General features: G+C 35.4%; 1 long non-coding RNA gene across 3 annotated transcripts in view; it reads right to left on the bottom strand.

Annotated features, from left to right (window-relative positions):
• The window catches only part of LOC131809766 (uncharacterized), a 118,988-nt gene that overhangs the window by 55,090 nt on the left and 48,432 nt on the right, over positions 1 to 15,466 (bottom strand). For 2 of the 3 annotated variants that reach the window (XR_009345286.1, XR_009345285.1), the window contains exon 1: positions 13,575 to 14,694. The exons of the other annotated variant lie outside the window; for it this stretch is intronic. This is a non-coding gene — a long non-coding RNA (uncharacterized LOC131809766). Of the gene's footprint in view, positions 1 to 13,574; positions 14,695 to 15,466 lie in introns of those variants that run through there. 3 annotated transcript variants of the gene reach the window in all.

Genomic DNA, 15,466 nt, shown 5'->3' on the forward strand with positions numbered 1-15,466 from the left:
AGTGGACCACCACTGACTGACAAAGATTTTGAGACCATCTCCAGGCTCAGAAGAAACAGCGGCATGCTAATTAGCAATGCCTGCCATGGACTTAGGAGTGCAGAGAGATGAGATCATAGGGGATTTTGCCATGCACACCTCTGAGAGACACCAGAATGATCAGAAAGCATTTGCTAGTATTAAGGATACGAAAGGGACAGATTTCAATCTAAGCAACACAGTCAGATATGCTTCTACTAATTAACACAAGTAGAAGCATATATTAAACAATTTTTTTAAACACCAATTTTAAATGATTTGATATGGGGGCAGAGGGAGGGAAGGGGAATGATTTAACTCAGAGAATTAAAAAGTGAAAATTGGGCACTCTTGTATTAGGGGTATTACTTTCCAATCAGTCGCCTCTGGTGGCTCCCTCCCCCTTTTGTTTATCATCCGATATCAGTTAGAATGGCCAAAATTAGCAAGACAGGAAACAACATGTGTTGGAGAGGATGTGGAGAAAGGGGAACCCTCTTCCACTGTTGGTGGGAATGCAAGTTGGTGCAGCCACTTTGGAAAACAGTGTGGAGATTCCTCAAGAAATTAAAAATAGAGCTTCTCTGTGACCCTGCAATTGCACTCCTGGGTATTTACCCCAAAGATACAGATGTCGTGAAAAGAAGGGCCATCTGTACCCCAATGTTTATAGCAGCAATGGCCACGGTCGCCAAACTGTGGAAAGAACCAAGATGCCCTTTCACGGACGAATGGATAAGGAAGATGTGGTCCATATACACTATGGAGTATTATGCCTCCATCAGAAGGATGAATACCCAACTTTTGTAGCAACATGAACGGGACTGGAAGAGATGATGCTGAGTGAAATAAGTCAAGCAGAGACAGTCAATTATCATATGGTTTCACTTATTTGTGGAGCATAACAAATAGCATGGAGGACAAGGGGAGATGGAGAGAAGGGAGTTGAGGGAAATTGGAAGGGGAGGTGAACCATGAGAGACTATGGACTCTAAAAAACAATCTGAGGGTTTTCAAGGGGTGGGGGGTGGGAGGTTGGAGGAACCAAGTGGTGGGTATTAGAGAGGGTACGGATTGCATGGAGCACTGGGTGTGGTGCAAAAACAATGAATACTGTTACACTAAAAAGAAATCAAATAAATAAATAAATAGAAAGTGAAAATTGGAAGGGATCACGTAAAATTATTTTCATATTTAAGATATACTAGGCTTCATACCGGAGGTTTGGATACATCTTTCTTTCATGAAAAAGAACAAATTGCATTTCAAGTCACATGATTCACCCAAGTCACTTATTTTGCCACATTGACAGAGACTTGTCTCAATCACTTCCCTCATAAAAAAGGATAGGTGTGGAGGAGGAAGTGGAGGAGTATTATTTATTTTCTCAAGCTTTTCTGCATTTAGATACCAGAGTCTTGGAAGGGAAATTCACATGAAAATTAAAGAAAGAAAGAAAGAAAGAAAGAAAGAAAGAAAGAAAGAAAGAAAGAAAGAAAGAAAGAAAGAAAGAAAGAAAGAAAGAAAGAAAGAAAGAAAGAATCCATTTGATCTGGAACAATACAATTAAGAAAAAGAAAAACATATTATCTTTATGTCTTCTGCAAATCAGAGTTATTGCTCAAACAAACCACAGATCTCAGAACTCTGCTCGAGTCTTCTGTTTTCCCCAGCTTCCTCCCCCAGTGAATGCAGAAATCCTCAGATATATGGTCTTCTCTAAGTTTCATTATGTGTCTTTCATGAGTGTTTACTTTTAAGGCAATTATAGTAAATAGAAATGAGGTGGCAATATACTATTTTCACCTGACCCTGTTTTCCCTTATTTTGGTAACACCATTGTAGGTCATTTTCTCCTTGCTGAAAAATTTTCCAACCTGTTTTCCAGCGTATTATTTTTATGTATTTGCCAGGTTGCTTACAGGCACTGCAGCACCACTGAAAGGTTTGTGAACCATTCGGTAAGTGGTTCCTGCTCGAATGAATTACCTAGCTTTCATGAACAGCCATGCAGAAGCAAAGCAGGCAGAAAAATAATGAATACATTTGTACCATGGCACTCTCCCCAGCTATGAGCTTCTCACAACCATACAATTTCCCCACGAGGAAAGACAAGATTGCACTGTCATTAGAATAGGTAATCATTAGATTTATCTTTTATATAATTTGTAGCATCTTAAACATTTCTATGTAGCCTCATTACTGCCAGGAGTCCTCTTTAACTGAGATGATAAGTAAATAAAGTAGAAATTACACACCAACAAGAACCTGGAATATGTTGTTTTAGTGTATGTCTGAGAGCTCCCTTCAGCAAACCTAATCTGCACAGCAGTTACCATTATTTCTACCTCAATGAGCATCTCCTAATTGCTGTGTTATTGCTTGTGAAGAAAATATATTATTAAAGTCCACAACTCATGACTTGTTGCACATCTACCCATGAAAAACTTTCATTTCATCAGCTTTTAATCAGTTTCAAATGGGATGATCAGCAGAGGGTTCCCCCCACCCTTGAATATCTGTTCATTACCATTTCCTAATGTCAATGTACCCTTCTTACAGTCAGGATGCATTCATAATTTATTCAGAGACCTGAAGATTTTATTAAACCAAATCTATTTAATTCTCCATGAATCGGCTCAAGATGATTTTGGTGGCTTTTTGTAATGAACCACAATTAGAAAATTTAAGACTCAGAACCCCCTTTTAGTTGTTAGTGTTTTATGCTCTACTGTTGGTCCGTTGCCAGATAATGATCCACAAAGCATTAAAATTTTGTATTAATATTTTCTTTACAGATGCAATATTGCTCAGTGGAGGATGAAGTTTTCAGAGGCTTCTTTCATAAGTATGTGTAGGGTGGTTGTTAGAAATTGTAGGTGATATTTGGAGCTGACACAGTCGTCTCTGGGTTAAATTCTCAAGATCCAAGTTCTTCCTTTCTTAAAAGGTATTCTAGAGTAGGTTAATCATATTAATTGGCTTTTAGTCAAGGTGAAATCAAAACAGCCTTATGATTTCCAAATGAGTTTGAGTAGAGTAATAAATCTGAAAATATAGAATGGGTTTCATTATTTAATGACCAACTCTGCCTTCCTTAATGATTCAAAACAATATGGATCAAGAGCCATAGATAAGTATCAATCAATAATATGGCCAAAAACATATATCCCTGCAGAAGTAGTAAGTTAGTGCATTATTGTTCACTTGTGGCAGGGACTTGGAAGAATGATCATCAACAATCAGTAAATTCCTCCCAACGTACATAATTCCAATAAGTATTTGATTTTTCTAGGACCCTTGAGATCATCAACGTGATAGGGGTCAAAACTCAGGTAAGTTTTAAATATTTACAGGAGTTGAAAAGCAGAGGTAAAAGGCTTATTGATTAAATACTCTGCTTTAGGAAGGACACACAAAAGGTGGTAAAATATTAGGCTGGGATTGACTTAGAGAAATAATATTAACTACATTAGCCAATATAGTTATCCAAGTCAGGGGATTAAATACTGTCTCACAGGATTCAAATGGATGTATTCATTCTATTATCCTTAAGTTTCCAGGTCAGTCTAGATGGAGAGGGGATGATGGAGAGCTCCCCCCCACCCCCACAGCCACTCAGAACATTCCCATGTCCGTCAAGAGCCTGGTTAAACCTGTAGCTACAAATGTCAGACTGACTCTATTCTAAAAAGTTAATGCTTTTTAGAAATAACACCAGCCTGTTGAGAAGAAGATCAGCCCAGATCAGAAAGCAAGGGAGGGCAGTCCTATGGAACTTGCTTCGTTAACACTTGCCTTCAGCATTTTGCAAATTTCACAACAAAAAACTAGCGTTAAGAGCTCTGCCTCCTGAATTAGCCACAAAGAGAATATTAAATATATTATCTATGTTAATACAGAATATGGTTAAAAAAATCAGATCTATAGTCACAACACCCAGATTCAAATTTCAGCTCCATCATGTACGATGTGGAAGACATCTTGCAGTAGTTTCCTTCAGTCTCCTTTTCATAATGGACATAATATACTTCCTACCTTCTAGCTTCTTGGGGAAATTAACAGAATTATTTCATGTGAATAATAAGTGCTCAATAACTGTTAGTTAATATTCATTCAGGCAACAGATACTTACTCAGTGCCCACTATGTTTTAGGCACGACATAGGACTGGAGATTTAGCAGAGCAGTGAGCACAACTGATTTAAATTTCTGCCTTTTGGGGGTCCATTTCAGACAATAGATAAATAAGTAAAATGTATAGTATTAAGATGATAGTCTATCAAATGGTTTAAGTACTACAGAAAAGAATTAAGACAGTAGGGATATAAGGAGCGCTGAAGTTGTAATCTTAAATGCAGAAAGAGGACTTATTAAGAAGGTGACATCTGAGTGCAGACTTAAAGGAGATAAAGGAGTGGGCCAAAGACAAATCTGAGGGAAGACTCATCTGTGAGGAGGAAATGGCAAGTGTAAAAGCTCTGATCCAGAGCTCGCCTGATGTGTTCTAGAAATAGCACAATAAATATTAGCTGTTAGTGTTTGGGAGATATTTGCATTCCTAAGCTTCTTTAAGGGTAGAGATCACATCTATTATTTCTTTTCATTTATCATGAGGCTTGGTTCAGTACTGGGTGGAAAGTAGAAGGGTATTTCTTATAATAAATTGCTAACTCTGCATCAGAATGACTCCACTTGTTACAAAACAAAACAAAACAAAAAAAGTAGCCCCCATCTTAAACCTTCAGAATCTTGGAGGTTGGCTCCCTGGAATCTGTATTCTGGTATTACTGGTAAACATGTGCTGTTGTGATTGATTCCTTTTTATTTTTATACAGACCCATGAGTCTGCATTATTCCTGCCCTGCCTTGCAGTGGCCCTATAGACGGATGAACTTGGAAGCTACTTCAGAGGGAGATGCAGTATTTGATAAAAGCCAGAAAGCATGCTGGCATACATTTACACTGGATGAAGTACCAATTCCATTTAGCTACAGTATGAAATGCTTCTTTTATTTGCATGGGAGATCAACCATATAAGGCATAATAACTTCTTTCAAAAGTTCATTGCTAGTCCCATACTAGCTTCTCCCAGCAGGGATGGCTGGCAGCTCTTCTTGCAGTAAGTGGAAAGCTATAGTCTGTCAAAGCATCAAGCACTAATGAAATAAACAAAAACTTTCCTTACCTGAGGCAGGTGCCAAAGCCTGCTACTCTAAGTGCCCCCACTGGACACAATTTAGACTTGCTTTCAAATGCTAAAAACAAATAGGATCTCCTAAGTGCAATTAAAGCTAAGCCACACATTGAATCTATTGATACTGATGGAGTTATTTTGATTCCAAGGCTCTTAAGAGTTGTTCCTGAGAACATCACATAATTTGGTAATTATTATTTTATGCTAATATATGACAAGGAATGTTAAGAACATTCATGAGCTTCCTAATTTTTTTTCAATAATCTTGAATCAATAGTGAGTATTTCTCCAAAGGACAAAGTAGTTACATGCCATTATAACACAGTACGATTTAATTCAAATGATTAAATATACTGTTTTAATAAGATGTATTTCCATATTAAAAATACTTTATACTCCTCCTGTTCCACAGCTCCCCTTCCCCACTCTGGAATAAAAGCCTAATTCCCAGCTCATGCCAATTATTTTACTATTTCTTTTGACTTAAAGATTGTGTTGAAAAAGTTCTGTTCTATTGTGCTCTTTGAGCCAGTATGAAAAGGCTCCATCCTCACAAATACCTCCAGTTCTTACCATCAAAAATTTATACTGTGGGCAAGTGAAATTTCTATGGCAGGATAACAAAGAGGGTATTCCAGGATAACAGGCTTCTCCCAGGACTGTCACCAGCAAGCCAGGGAGTATAGTCATCCTGCCCACCGGCATCTTTTTGGACTTAAAGAAATAAACATAAAAGTTTGTAGATTCATGAATGTTCTTAACAACATTGCTCATAATAGCTAGAAAAGACCAATTAATATGCATCCCATGCCCACACAACCTAGATTATTAGTAGCCCAGCAGAGAGACTGAAAGGCCAGCAAGAAAAGAAGAGTCTAGAATGTGGGACATGTCACCATCAAGTAGGGCAACATTGACAGAAGAAAAGTGACAACAGAAGAGCATAAGTCCTTACGCTAAATGGAGGATGTTAAGGAAGATGCTGAGAAACAATGGCCTATGAAAAAGATAGAAGAGAATATTACGACGGGCCTGACCTATTGGAAAAATTCAGGGCACTGTGCACAATACTCAAGGCTCTGAAATTCTCCCCACCAAGCCCTTTTCCTATCATCATCAACTCTCCCCAACTAATCTCCTCATTCCCTCTTGGGTCCCCAAATGCTAAGAACTGCAACAGACATATCCCCCAATCCTGAATATGGTAAATAGCTTTGCTCCCAGACCCATAATAGACCACTAAGCAGAGCGTACCTCACATTCTCAACACACACTCTAAATAGCAACTGATAATTTATTACTATTGACCAGTGAGATGAAAGCTAACCTTTGTGAACTTTTTAGCAGTTTTATTGATATGTAATTGACATACAAGGAACAGTATATTTAAATTGTATATCTTTTTAAAATTATACAGTTATCCACTGTATAGTAGTACATCATTAGTTTCTGATGTAGTGTTCCATGATTCATTAGTTACGTATAACACCCTGTGCTCATACTTGTTTGTGATTTTTAACCCTGGCCCAAACCAGGGTCATGCCAACTTCCACTGTCCATGCCACCTCGTGGTAGATATTGAAAATTCCACTGTGTCATGTCAATGGATCATAATTTAGCTAATGAATTGTTTGTTACATATGGTTGCTTCAAGTTTACATAAGTTCAGAGGCAACTTTGCAATGAAAATATTACAAAAATATACAAGAATATAATCTGCATAAGATAAGTTAGATGAGCCTGTTTTGCTCATCTAACACAAAGCCTGGCACTTAGTAGAGGCTTACTAAGTATTTGATGATTGACTGATAAGTGGGAAAGACCTTCAAGAAACCTTACAATTAAAAAATTATAAGTGTATGGAAGCACAGATGAAGGGAAAATAATTTTATTTATGAGGAATTAGAAGAAGATACAGAGAAAAACTAACACTTGAGTTAGGATAATTAGAAATTTAATAGAAGAGGAAAATAAAATAGGAGACAAATATTTTCAACAGAACAGTAGAAATAAGAACAAAAATGTAGAAGTGCATTGGCTTTTGACAAAACTGTGAGTTAGTATAGTGTACATTTTGGGGTAATGATATAACTCTAGAAGAGTAATAGGCTAAGACCAGGTTGTACAAGATCTTGTAAACATGCTAAGAAATTAGGACCTAATCTTATAAAAAATGGCAATGGAGAAAGGAGGAGGGTCCCTTAGACACAGCTATTATACTTTCCAACATTTATTCTTGGGATTAAATAGACAAGTTTGTAAAGACATTTGTTCAGGAATGTTTATCACAAAATTTATTACGATATTTGAAATTCTAAGTAACATAAATGACCACTAAATGGGTTTGAAAATTAAATGAATGATGACCTGCTCATAAAATGTAACCACTAAAAATGATGATAATGATCTTTATTTATTGATATGGGAAAATATACACACTATATTAAGGGGGAAAAAGAAGCTACAAAATATGCAGAGCATGATCTCATTTTTGTTTCATTCTATTTTATTTTAGGTAATATATGCATAGAAAAGATTCTGGAAGGATATATACCAAAATGTTAACAATGGTTATTTCTGGATAGTGTGATTATAGAAAATTTTTATTTCCTTAGTGTGTGTGTGTGTGTGTGTGTGCGTGTACGTATATATACACACACCCCTCTATATTGCCTATTTTTTACAATGTGCCCGTATTATTTCTACAATCAGAAAAAATACATATTTTTTTAAAGAAGTTAATTTTTTGGTAACTTTACTTACCACATGAGATTTACTTCATCTTTCTCTTTGTTTCTGTGTTTCTGATTCTCTCTGTTAGGTCATAAACATCTAAACCTATCTTGAAGATGGTCATCTTCACCTGGCTGGGAACACTTGGGGGCAATTTACTTGATTGTTCCTAAATGCCTGCATAGTATTACAAGAAGCTTGCAAGAAAATAGAATTCAACTTTCAGAATAATAATCATGGTTATGAAATTACAGGTCCAACTGAAACCTGGGAAGAAGAGTACTGAATGAAGAAGAGTAGTCACTAAAGTCTATAAGGTATTGTAAAGACACAGGAAAGAAAGCAGCAGGCAGTCCAAATTAGGGTGTAATTGAGGTCAGGGATCATGTTGGGAAATAAACAGTCACAATTAAACAATGACTGTAAAAAACTGTAATAGTTGTAGACAGTAGTCAGAAAATGAGGAGATCAGATTTGTCAGAGAGCATTAAACATCACCTCTTCAGGGACCAATCAGAGTCTATTTAGAGACAAGGTAAATTTAAGCCTTAAACGGAATCTGTCCTGGCTTTTTTGCACCTCACATACAGAAGAAGACCAAAAGTTCTAATGGCACAGGTGAAATATAAAGAGTGGGCAAGAGATCACAAAAACATATTTCTCAAATTTAAAAAATATGAATCATAAGCTGGGAAAATGAGTGTCTACAATTCTCACTCAGAAAGAAGCAGAAAAGAAAGCTTGCTTTCTTTTAGAGAAAAGATTCTATTTAGAGAACCTTAATCTATTTTTAAATGAGATGGTATACATAACACCTGTTTTATTATTATTAACAATATTTACATAATAAAAAGGCACTTATAGTTCACTACCATATACTTAGTGACTAGAATAATGTTGGGAACATAGCAGATGTTCAATAAATGTTTATATTACGAATTTTTTATTAATTTTTAGAAGGAAAATATGATTGATTTAGACAAATAATAAATCAAAGAACGCAAAAATAATGATTCTGCTAAAATATATTAAACTCTTGATAATAAAGACATGAAGTATGAATAACTGAAAAATCACTGATTTGTTGCTAAAAGATAATGATCTCAAAGGCCACTTTAAGCATTCTCTAATGATGGGTACGATGGAGTTGCAAAGTCTGGGACTGGAAATCAAGTGTTTGTTCCTGGGTCACCACTCAACACTGTAACCTTGAATGAGTAAATTATTTAATGTCTTAATACTAAAAGCTTCAGTTGCCTCGTCTTTAAAATGAGGATAATAGTAACCTCTGCCCTACTCATGTGAGTAGTTAGACAGTTAAGCCAGATCATACTTATTTATATCATAACTTGTTAAAATTCTAAGAGTTCTTTTGGTATAGAAGAGAACTTGGGGGGCTACTTTTTCCTCCATTATTTTAGTATTATTTAGTATTTTATTTTAGTATATATATTTAGTATTTTATATTATTGAGTATTTTAGTGGGAAAAAGCAATCAAATGGTTGCCTTCCATTAAGCACATTACAAAGTTATCTCTCTACTCCAAAGTATAAACAGTATCCTAATTTTAGGAATGAAGAACTAATGTTTACAGAGGGCTATACAACGTGTAACCAGTGAAGTGATTAATTCAGTATTGAGATGCATTCCTTTGGCATGTGCTTTGGATGGTGTATTAGTCTCCCAGGGCTGCTATAACAAATTACCACAGAGTTGTTTAAAACAGAAATTTATTCTCTCACAGTTCTGGAGGCTGGACGTCTAAGATCAGGGTTTCATCAAGATTGGCTCTGAAGGAGAATCTGCTCCAAGATTTTCTCCTAGCTTCTGGTGGTTGCCAGAAATCCATGGTATCCCTTGTCTTACAAACACATTACTCCAATCTCTGTCTCCATTTTCACATGGCATTTCCCCCCATGTCTTCACATAGTCTCATAAAAACACAAGTCTCAGTGAATTAAGGGCCCACCCTATACCAGTATGACCTCATCTTAATGAATTACATCTACAACAACCCTATTTCTAAATAAGGTCACATTCTGAATTATTGGGAGTTGGAATTTAAACATATTTTTCTGATGGGACACAATTCAACCCATAACGAATGGGTATCCTCAAAACTTTAGGTTATTGAAAATTAATTAAATGAACCATATGTTTAAATGGGCAATTTTATAGGTAGAATCACAAAAACAGGAAACTCTATAGCAGTCCAAACTTCTGTCAGTAGCCATCATTTAGCAAAAGCAAGTATTTAGAAGTAAGGTGAAGAAGAAAAATTAAAATTTTAAAAGGCACACAGAACAGCTCTTAACTGTATTTGCTCAGTGAAAAAGCACCTCAAAAAAAACCAATCAAACAAACAAAAAACCTGTGGAGTTACTAGCCCTTACTGTTGTATTCAAATAGTTTAATTACCATATAAAACAAGGAATCTAACCCCATACATCTACCCATATGCAAATCATCCTGAAGATTACTTTCCAGAGAATTGAAATCTGGAGGAGAGAAGCCCCTCATCCTGTCATCAGTGTGTGTTGATTTCAGTGAAGCATAAAGGCACCCAAGCACAGAAAGGTAAGTGGTGGGAGTAGAAGGTTTGTCATTACCCAGCAGTATAGATTGTGTTATTGTGTCTGACCCTGAGTTCTGCATGGTCAACCACCTCTGCATTGAGCACCCAAGGGATAATTCATCATAAATGAAAATGTTCTTGGTAAAGGTGGGGGAGGAGTCAATGACCATAGCTAGAGCTGGGATTTATGACATTATAATAAGTTAATTAACTGCTGCACTCATTGCTTCTTAAAGAATGAGAATAGCATCTAAATGCACATGCTTATTAGGAAAGATATCTTAAGGCATACCAAATGCTTGTTAGGGAAGAAGTCTTAAGATGAATTAAAATACAGAGTTTTATGAGGTCTGGCCTACACATTAGTCATAAGAACTAGAGAATTACAGGCTAATGGTGTCATAAAGATCTGATTGGGTTACGTTTGTGGGCATGTGCTGAAATTGCCAATTCAGAAATATCAAGGCAGTACTAAAAGGAATAAGCTGGTTTCATTCTAAAATAACCAGTACACATGGATATTAGGCAAGATTCTGAAACTAGTGAAATCTTGACACATTAGTGTCATTTTGATTCATTTAAATATAGTCACAGGAAATCATTGTTTAAAAAATGAAACTAATTCAAAAATGGCTTACAAAAACAATTACACACAAAAAACAGGGTGAAAATATTCAGAGAATTCATGCAACTGAAAATATAATCAAGGGAAAAGGGTAAAAACTTCACAAAATTTTAAAATGAGAAGTGGAATATAGCAGATAGAAGAATTAGAGTCTAATGTGGTTGTATACTAATAAATTTTAAAATATCATGGAATTCAATGCTTTGTGTGAAGTAAAATATATCAAAATTAACCCAACAGGTTAAAAATTAAAACAAGTTGAGGAAGTTATCCAAAAGCCACATCTAAGGCTCTAGAGAAGGAACTCAGGGTCATGATAGATTTACCAGTGAATTCCTTCAAACTTTCAAGAAACAGATCTTTGCCAAGTTATATAACCTGTTTTAGGGCACAGAAAAAGATTAAAAGTAATTCAGATCATTCTAAGAAGAAACATACCCTAATTTTTACATTTTTAATAAATTCCAGGGGGAAAATACAGCTGAATATCACTTAATAAACATATTTTAAAACCTAAATAAAATGCTAGCAAATAGAATTTAACAATATAGTTAAGGTGTTTTTTATCAGAATCCATGAATAGTCTAAAATTAGGAAATCTAGAGGCGCCTGGGTGGCTTAGTGGGTTAAGCCTCTGCCTTCAGCTCAGATCATGATCTCAGGGTCCTGGCATCGAGCCCCGGATTGGGCTCTCTGCTCAGCAGGGAGCCTGCTTCCCCCTCTCTGCCTACTTGTGTACTCTGTCTGTTAAATAAATAAAATCTTTAAAAATAAGTAAATAAATAAATAAAATTGGGAAATCTTATTGATATATAATAGCAATACTGATATTGTAATCAAAAGATTTAAATTCAAACCAAATAAATTTTAAAAGATAATCATCTTAATAGTAGTCTATCTTCTTAACATATTTTTAAGATATCTAATTCAAGCCATCAGCTAACATTTTATTTGACAGTGGTAAGTAATAGAATAAATCTCATTAAGATATGATTAAAATACAGATATGTACAATTGCTATTGTTATTTAATATTAATATAACTAGTAATAACATTATCTTACATGCATTGGGTTCTTATATGCAAGCAATTGGTTAAAAGATACACACATTATTTAACAGCATTTCAAAAGTTCTTAAGACATAAAACACAAAATTACAAATGTTAGAAAGAAAGAAACAAAATGTGATTATATATAGTTGACTTGCTTTAAGAGCATAAAAATACAAAGAAATAAAATGAAAAGCTATTAGAATTAATTAAAGGTTGTTATAACATCCAGACAAGAGATACATATTCTAATATACCAAATAACAATAACAATAGAAAAAATGTAAATCAAAAAGAGAGTCCATTTATAATCACAAAGCAAAATTTAAATTAAGGGGAAATAATGTGTTATATGACAATAAATGCAATAATTTATTGAGAGATATAAAAGGGGAAAAACAGAATAAAAGAAGAGGTCTAATGTGTTCCTAAGTGGAAAACCTTATTTATAACACAAAAGTTTTTCTCAAAATGTTAAGTGCATTTATTAAAATTTTAATTCCAATCCCAGTGGATTTTTTTTCTGGAACTTAACTGATTCTAAAATTGATTTGAAAGTATAAATAGAAAAGTAATAATTGTTTTAAAAACAGAGATTAATTGTAACAAAACACTAAAGCACAAAACCACAAAACTAAAGTAATTAGAACTTATTGAAAGATATAAGAAAAGGCAGATCAGGGGCACCGGGGTGGCTCAGTGGGTTAAAGCCTCTGCCTTTGGCTCCGGTCATGATCCCAAGGTCCTGGGATCGAGCCCCACATCGGGCTGTCTGCTCAGCAGGGAGCCTGCTTCCTCCTCTCTCTCTCTGCCTGCCTCCCAGCCTACTTGTGATCTCTCTCTGTCAAATAAATAAATAAAATCTTAAAAAAAAAAAAAAAGAAAAGAAAAGGCAGATCAGTAGAAAAAAGGAGACAACTAAAAATACATCCCATTACACATGCACATTCAGTTTTTGAGTAGACCTGTATGACATAGCAGAGGAAAAGTAAAATTTCAACCAAAAATAATCACATCTTATCTATAAGAGGTATATAAAATTTATCTTAGCCTATATTGAGAGGAGGAATTCCTAAACTGAAGGTCAACTGGAAGACAGAGAAGGAGTGGGAAGGGGAGGAAAAAGACATTTATAAAAGAAAGACTTTTATAAATGAAAATAATTGTTTAAAAAAGAAAGAAAGAAAACTAAAACTAGAACAAAGTAAAAGAATAGACTATATAAAGAATAAAGACTGTGCCAGAAAAGTAAAGAGTAGGATTAAAAGATAAAAAATAAGTTAAGGAAAATACTTGTACAGAACCCATCAATTCAAAGGGATGATGTCTTGGGGGTTCCAGTTCAAGATGGTGGTATACGAAGACTCTGAACTCACCTCCTCCATGGAATAAACCAAATCACACTTATTAATGGAATAATTGCTCCTGAAGAACTGAGGGCTGACTGAACAGCTACTGAACAACCAAAGACAGAGCAAATGGCAAGAGAACAGCAAGAGAGACAGAGACATAGTAACAAAGGGAAGCCCCACCCCCAACATTGTGAATGGCAGGGGTGAAGGAAGGTATTGAGGGAACAGGCACTTATCTCTCTGTCTTTGGGCACCGAAGAAAAGCCACAGTTTAAAAGAGCAACTAGCATATAAAAGAAAAAACACTAGTACTCTGCCAGTTGACAGAGGAGCTATGGGAAGGCTCTCCAGGTTAGAGGGACTAGAGAATGACAGTTTATGTTCCCATCCAACCTTGGAAGCCTAGACTGGAGCAGGACTCAGACACCATGGCAAACAGGTCAAATGGTCACAAAAGGCCTGCAACCTCAGCAAGCTCAGGGTCCCTAAGCCCATACCAGCCACCCTATGGTAGTGGGGCACAGAAAACAAGCTGTGATTTTGTGGTTTTTTGTTTTTTCTTTTAATTCTTACTGTTTTGTTTTATTTTATTTTTACTTTTTAAAATTTGTCTTCTCTTGTTTTATGTCTATTTTTTATTGTCGTTTTGTTCTTTTTTTCTCCTGTTCTTTTTTTTTCTTTTCTTTTTTTCTTCTCCTTTTTTCTCTTCTTTTGTCTTTCTTCTTTCTTCTTTTATTATTTGCTTTTTCTTTTATTATATTGTGTGTGTGTGTGTGTTTTTAATTCTCTCTGTAAAAAGCCATAGTTAAAAGAGTAACTAGGGGCACCTGGGTGGCTCAGTAGGTTAAAGCCTCTGCCTTTGGCTCAGGTCATGATGCCAGCATCCTGGGATAGAGTCCTGCATTGGGCTCTCTGCTCAGCAGGGAGCCAGCTTCCTCCTCTCTCTGCCTGCCTCTCTGCTTACTTGTAATCTCTGTCTGTTAAATAAGTAAATTTAAAAATCTTTAAACAAACAAACAAACAAATAAATAAATAAATAAAAGAGTAACTAGAATATACAGCCATTATTCCAGCCAGCCTGTACAACGATACAGTCTACATAGGGGTAACCATACACAGGACCACTCCTTCAACATTAGAAATAGCCATTTGCCTAATCCATAGAAACAAACACAGAAAGTTAAACAAAATGTGGAGACAGAGGAATGTGTTCCAAAAGAAAGGACAAGAAAAAACAAAATAGAAGAATGCAATGACAAGAGCTAAACAATATGCCTGATAATTGAAAATAATGAAGAAAGATACTCAAAGAGCTGGATAAAATCATGGAAAAACTTAGTGAGACCTTCAATAAAGAGACAGAAAATACTAAAAAGAACCAATCAGAGCTGAAGAATATAATAACCGAAATTTTAAAAACACACTAAAAGGAATCAATAGTAGATCAGAGGATGCAGAAGAATATATCAGCAATCTTGAACACAGAAAGCACACAAGCTGAACATCAAAAAGAGAAAATAATTTTTAAAAATGAGATGATAGATTAAGAGATCTCTTGGACAACATCAAGCGAACATTTGTATTATATCGGTCCCAAAAGAAGACAGAGAGAGATAGAAAACTTATTTGAATAAATAACTGAAAACCTCCCTAAGGTAGGGAGGGAAAAATAGAGCCAAGTCCAAGAAGCACAGAGAGTGCCAAACAAGATGAACCTATAGAGGTGTACACCACTAGCACATAATAATCAAAATGTCAAAGGTTGATGATAAAGACAGAATCCTGAAAGCAGCAAGAAAGAAACAAAAAGTTACAAGAGAGAACCTATAAGACTTTCAGCTGATTTTTCATAGAAACTTTGCAAGCCAGAATAGAGTGGCATGATACATTCAAAGTGCTGAAAGAACAAAGCTACA

This window comes from Mustela lutreola, chromosome 10 (genome assembly GCF_030435805.1).
Source record: "Mustela lutreola isolate mMusLut2 chromosome 10, mMusLut2.pri, whole genome shotgun sequence".
Lineage (NCBI taxonomy): Eukaryota > Metazoa > Chordata > Mammalia > Carnivora > Mustelidae > Mustela > Mustela lutreola.